This window comes from Coregonus clupeaformis, chromosome 33 (genome assembly GCF_020615455.1).
Source record: "Coregonus clupeaformis isolate EN_2021a chromosome 33, ASM2061545v1, whole genome shotgun sequence".
In the NCBI taxonomy this organism is placed as follows: domain Eukaryota; kingdom Metazoa; phylum Chordata; class Actinopteri; order Salmoniformes; family Salmonidae; genus Coregonus; species Coregonus clupeaformis.
In genome coordinates, this window is record NC_059224.1 from 27,270,323 (window position 1) to 27,276,452 (window position 6,130).

Below are 6,130 nucleotides of genomic sequence, written 5' to 3' on the forward strand. Positions count from 1 at the left end.
AATATGGCTCTGCAAGTGTTTTCTTATTAGGTCAAGGCTCCGTAGACAAATCATGTGATCAACACTGGTGGACCCTCAGACAGTTGTCCTGTTACTGTATCTTCTCACAGACAGCAACCGTCAACCATCGTTGTCATATACAGTGAGGGAAAAAAGTATTTGATCCCCTGCTGATTTTGTACATTTGCCCACTGACAAAGACATGATCAGTCTATAATTTTAATGGTAGGTTTATTTGAACAGTGAGAGACAGAATAACAAACAAAAAATCCAGAAAACCGCATGTAAAAAATGTTATAAATTGATTTGCATTTTAATGAGGGAAATAAGTATTTGACCCCTCTGCAAAACATGACTTAGTACTTGGTGGCAAAACCCTTTTTGGCAATCACAGAGGTCAGACGGCCCCGTCCATCGTCCCTTTGATGCGGTGAAGTTGTCCTGTCCCCTTAGCAGGAAAACATTCCCAAAGCATAATGTTTCCACCTCCATGTTTGACGGTGGGGATGGTGTTCTTGGGGTCATAGGCAGCATTCCTCCTCCTCCAAACACGGGGAGTTGAGTTGATGCCAAAGAGCTCGATTTTGGTCTCATCTGACCACAACACTTTCACCTAGTTCTCCTCTGAATCATTCAGATGTTCATTGGCAAACGTCAGACGGGCCTGTATATGTGCTTTCTTGAGCAGGGGGACCTTGCGGGCCCTGCAGGATTTCAGTCCTTCACGGCGTAGTGTGTTACCAATTGTTTTCTTGGTGACTATGGTCCCAGCTGCCTTGAGATCATTGACAAGATCCTCCCTTGTAGTTCTGGGCTGATTCCTCACCGTTCTCATGATCATTGCAACTCCACGAGGTGAGTTCTTGCATGGAGCCCCAGGCCGAGGGAGATTGACAGTTATTTTGTGTTTCTTCCATTTGCGAATAATCGCACCAACTGTTGTCACCTTCTCACCAAGCTGCTTGACGATGGTCTTGTAGCCCATTCCAGCCTTGTGTAGGTCTACAATCTTGTCCCTGACATCCTTGGAGAGCTCTTTGGTCTTGGCCATGGTGGAGAGTTTGGAATCTGATTGATTGATTGCTTCTGTGGACAGGTGTCTTTTATACAGGTAACAAACTGAGATTAGGAGCACTCCCTTTAAGAGTGTGCTCCTAATCTCAGCTCGTTACCTGTATAAAAGACACCTGGGAGCCAGAAATCTTTCTGATTGAGAGGTGATCAAATACTTATTTCCCTCATTAAAATGCAAATCAATTTATAACATTTTTGACATGCTTTTTTCTGGATTTTGTTGTTGTTATTCTGTCTCTCACTGTTCAAATAAGCCTACCATTAAAATTATAGACTGATCATTTCTTTGTCAGTGGGCAAACGTACAAAATCAGCAGGGGATCAAATACTTTTTTCCCTCACTGTACCAACCAACCCAGCTGGGCAGCTAAAATCAGGGCAGAGCTGAACTAATCCCCTCTCCACACACACAAATTTACGTATTCCTCAGAGTACAGTATGGGCTACATGTATTCAAAGGAGAAGTGCCCTTTTGGAATGCAGCCTGTACTGAACACGCCTCTGTGCTGAGCACCTGTTTAGGAGATTGTGGTGGATTAACATAATCTTGATTGAAAGCAAATCCAAGGTACAGTATGTGTCACTCTGCCACACAAGCACTGGGCTATGTGCAACTGGGCTGTGCCAACACTCAGATCACAAACACACTGCTCACCTCAAAGTTTTATCAATTAATGGGAAATAACACCATTTAATTCCCTTGGTTTTACTAACGCCAGAAAACATTCTGGAGTATAAACCATGTAACTAGTACAGTTTAGGAATTTTCAGATTAAGTAGTATACACCATTAATTTTTCCCATAGGGGATTTTAGAAACACTTACAATAAGGGCTGTGTTTCGTGTAGGCTTACCCTCTAGGACAAGGGGACTTCACTATATTCACCTGTATTTACCCGCAAAAAATGTAATGCTAATTAGCTGCTAATGTAGCTATCATAAAGAACTACAAATACCATGTTGATCTGGATGAGACTGCCAACTCGAGGCAAAGGTAATCTAATGTTAGCTAAATGTAGTAATGAATGAATTGGCTACATTTATTTAAATTGGCAATTCTGTGAACTGTCTTATGCAAGTTTTAAATTGACACAATACCTGTTTAGCAAAGGTTTCAGCTAGAGATGACGTGCAGGAGCTTGCAGGGATTTGTACTCTTACATGATGTCTACTTTGATGCTAATTTGCATTTTCGAATATGAGAGTAAATAGAGTCTAATATATTTATAAACGTCACCTTGTCAGAGAGAGATTTACATGGTTATCAAAACGTCACACAAGGGTAAGCCTACAGGAAACACAGCCCTTATTTTAAGTGTTTCTAAAAAACCCTATGGGGAAAATTAGTGGGGGTAAAAACAATTGAAACAATTTCCCTGTTTGACTGCTAAGTTTTATGGGTATTATGACACATCCACTGTGGGGCTATATTTACATTTGAGTAATTTAGCTAACCTGGTCTCAGAGCATTTCGTATTATTCTATATGTAAATCCGAGACACTCCATTTAGTATAATATGTTACGTTTCGTATGGTATGTATTAATTTGTGGATGCCACAGGAGGCTGCTGAGGCGAGGACGGATCATAATAATGGAGCACACTTCTTATTGCTTATTTCACATTTCTAGCATTGGGTCGCAATAGAATTAAGAACGGAGTCAATGGAATGGCAGCAAACACATGGCAGCGAACACTTTCAGACTTTCTCAATTACCAACACTGAGCTGGGTATGTATGCTTTATTTGGAACGCTTATTACATCGGTCAATTTCACAAGCAGTGTAATCTTTCAAATCATGGATCTACAATTACCCTCGACCACCTGAGGCCTTTCATAACCCCGGGACCACCCATACGTAAAAATGTATGCGCACATGACTGTAAGTCGCTTTGGATAAAAGCGTCTGCTAAATGGCATATTATATTATATTATTATTATATTATATTATATTATAATATAATATTATAACAAATTCCCCCTGTTTGAAGGCACCGGGCTGGTTCAGCACGCCAAGCTTTAGGAGATCTCTGTTTGTTGGTTTTAACAGAGGGTTATTTGAGATGGGCACACTTCTGCCGTAAGTGACCCCCCCTGCTCTTTAGAATACACATCTCCGATTTACAAGATACATTAGCCTACAGTATGTGCCCTGAGAACATGTGGGGTTGAATCTCTTTTCTAGCATTGCAGGCTCCAGGTTGTTTACAAATCAAATGACATTTTATTGTAATAAATTCAAATGTTATTTGTCACATACACACATTTAGCAGATGTTATTGCGGGTGTAGCAGAATGCTTGTGCTTCTAGCTCTGACAGTGCAGTAATATCTAATGTAATTTCTAACAATTTCACAACATATACCCAATACACACAAATCTAAGTTAGGAATGGAATTAAGAATATATACATATATGGACAAGCAATGACAGAGCAGCATGGACTGAGATACAGTAGAATATTATAGAATATAGTATATACAAATGAGCTGAGTAATGCAAGATATGTAAATATTATTAAAGTGACTAGTGTTCGCTTCTACTTGACATGCCTTCTTGATTGGATAAGATACAGATACTCAGTATTCATTCAGGATATGCCTTTTAATCTTCTCTCCTCTCATTCCACATGTGCTTGCAAGTCAAGTGGTCTAAAAACAATGACTATTTGTCATCCTGGACCATTCAGACTGACAGATGCTCAGATCCACTTGAGGTATCCAGGTAAGGATACCAAACAAAACATTCCAAGGCAAAGTTCACTCAACAATGTAAAGTCCTGTTACAACTTGTGAGCACACCATGCATCTTGGCATTCCATTTGAACCGAGTTATGGCAGGAATGAGAAACATGTCTTTTTTTTATTTATTTTTTACTGTAAAAAAAGAAGTGAGAAACAACAAATGAGACCTGCTGGAAAAATCAGTGAGTTATCAAAAATATATAATTTTATTCCCACTGACTTTAGGCTCTGTCTGCATACAACAACAACATTTCCAGAGGACAGGTTAGTGTGCTTTATACAGTTAAGAAATACCAAGAAATCAGCTGGCTTTGGTCAGGAAATATGCAGACTCATGTCTGGGTATGCACTACATAACCGATTAGAAGGTCTCAAGGGGCCTTAGCACATAAAGCCAGCCTCTGTGAGCATGTGTCAAATGCTTGTCATTCCACCGTTCCTAGTCTTAATCATATAGGCTTGATCACCAAGAGAATATTGCTATTTTTTACAGCTTCAATTCAAAAACAATTTAAGACAATAAATGGGATTACTGATTTCTGTAACATACACACACACGTCCCATATCAAAATATTTTTTGCTTAAACACAGCTTGTGGCTTTTGGCATTGCATGGAATAAAGAATATGTTCACTATGTGCTCCCTCCCTTTCTAAGATGGTACGTATTTCACAAATTGCCTCAGGAATGTCCCGTAGCCTCATTAACTCCAATCCCTACAGAGAGGTTGTTGTCAGGTCTACTCATTCAAGGGTTTTTCTTTATTTTTTTACATTGTAGAATAATAGTGAAGACATCAAAACTATGAAATAACACATATGGAATCATGTAGTAACCAAAAAAGTGTAATTTCTTTCCTTCTTAATGCATTTGAGCCAATCAGTTGTGTTGTGACAAGGTAGGGGGGTATACAGAAGATAGCCCTATTTGGTAAAAGACCAAGTCCATATTATGGCAAGAACAGCTCAAATAAGCAAAGAGAAACAACAGTCCATCATTACTATAAGACATGAAGGTCAGTCAATACGGAACATTTCAAGAACTTTGAAAGTTTCTTCAAGTGCAGCCGCAAAAACCATCAAGCGCTATGATGAAACTGGCTCTCATGAGGACCGCCACAGGAATGGAAGACCCAGAGTTACCTCTGCTGTAGAGGATAACTTCATTAGAGTTACCAGCCTCAGAAATTGCAGCCCAAATAAATGCTTCACAGAGTTCAAGTAACAGACACATCTCAACATCAACTGTTCTGAGGAGACTGTGTGAATCAGGCCTTCATGGTCAAATTGCTGCAAAGAAACCACTACTAAAGGACACCAATAATAAGAAGAGACCTGCTTGGGCCAAGAAACACGAGCAATGGACATTAGACCGGTGGAAATGTGTCCTTTGGTCTGGAGTCCAAATTGGAGATTTTTGGTTCCAACCACCGTGTCTTTGTGAGACGCGGTGTGGGTGAACGGATAATCTCTGCATGTGTAGTTCCCACCGTAAAGCATGGAGGAGGAGGTGTTATGGTGTGGGGGTGCTTTGCTGGTGACACTGTCTGTGATTTATTTAGAATTCAAGGCACACTTAACCAGCATGGCTACCACAGCATTCTACAGCGATATGCTATCCCATGTGGTTTGGGCTTAGTGGGACTATCATTTGTTTTTCAACAGGACAATGACCCAACACACCTCCAGGCTGTGTAAGGGCTATTTTAGTGATGGAGTGCTGCATCAGATGACCTGGCTGCCACAATCCCCCGACCTCAACCCAATTGAGATGGTTTGGGATGAGTCGGACGGCAGAGTGAAGGAAAAGCAGCCAACAAGTGCTCAGCATATGTGGGAACTCCTTCAAGACTATTGGAAAAGCATTCCAGGTGAAGCTGGTTGAGAGAATGCCAAGAGTGTGCAAAGCTGTCATCAAGGCAAAGGGTGACTATTTGAAGAATCTCAAATATAAAATATATTTTGATTTGTTTAACACTTTTTTGGTTACTACATGATTCCAAATGTTTTATTTCATAGTTTTGATTTCTTCACTATTATTCTACAATGTAAAACATTTTTACAATAAAGTAAAAACCCTTGAATGAGTAGGTGTGTCCAAACTTTTGACTGGTAGTGTATGTGTACAAAAAGTGCTGTAATTTCTAAACGGTTCACCTGATATGGATGAATATGGCCTCAAATTAAAGTTGACAGTCTGCACTTTAAATTCCCAATGCAACTATTTTTTAATAACAATATCAAATAATTTCTGGGTAAAACTTAGGTACCTTACTGTAATAGTTTTCCATAAATTGACAACAATAGCTTTTT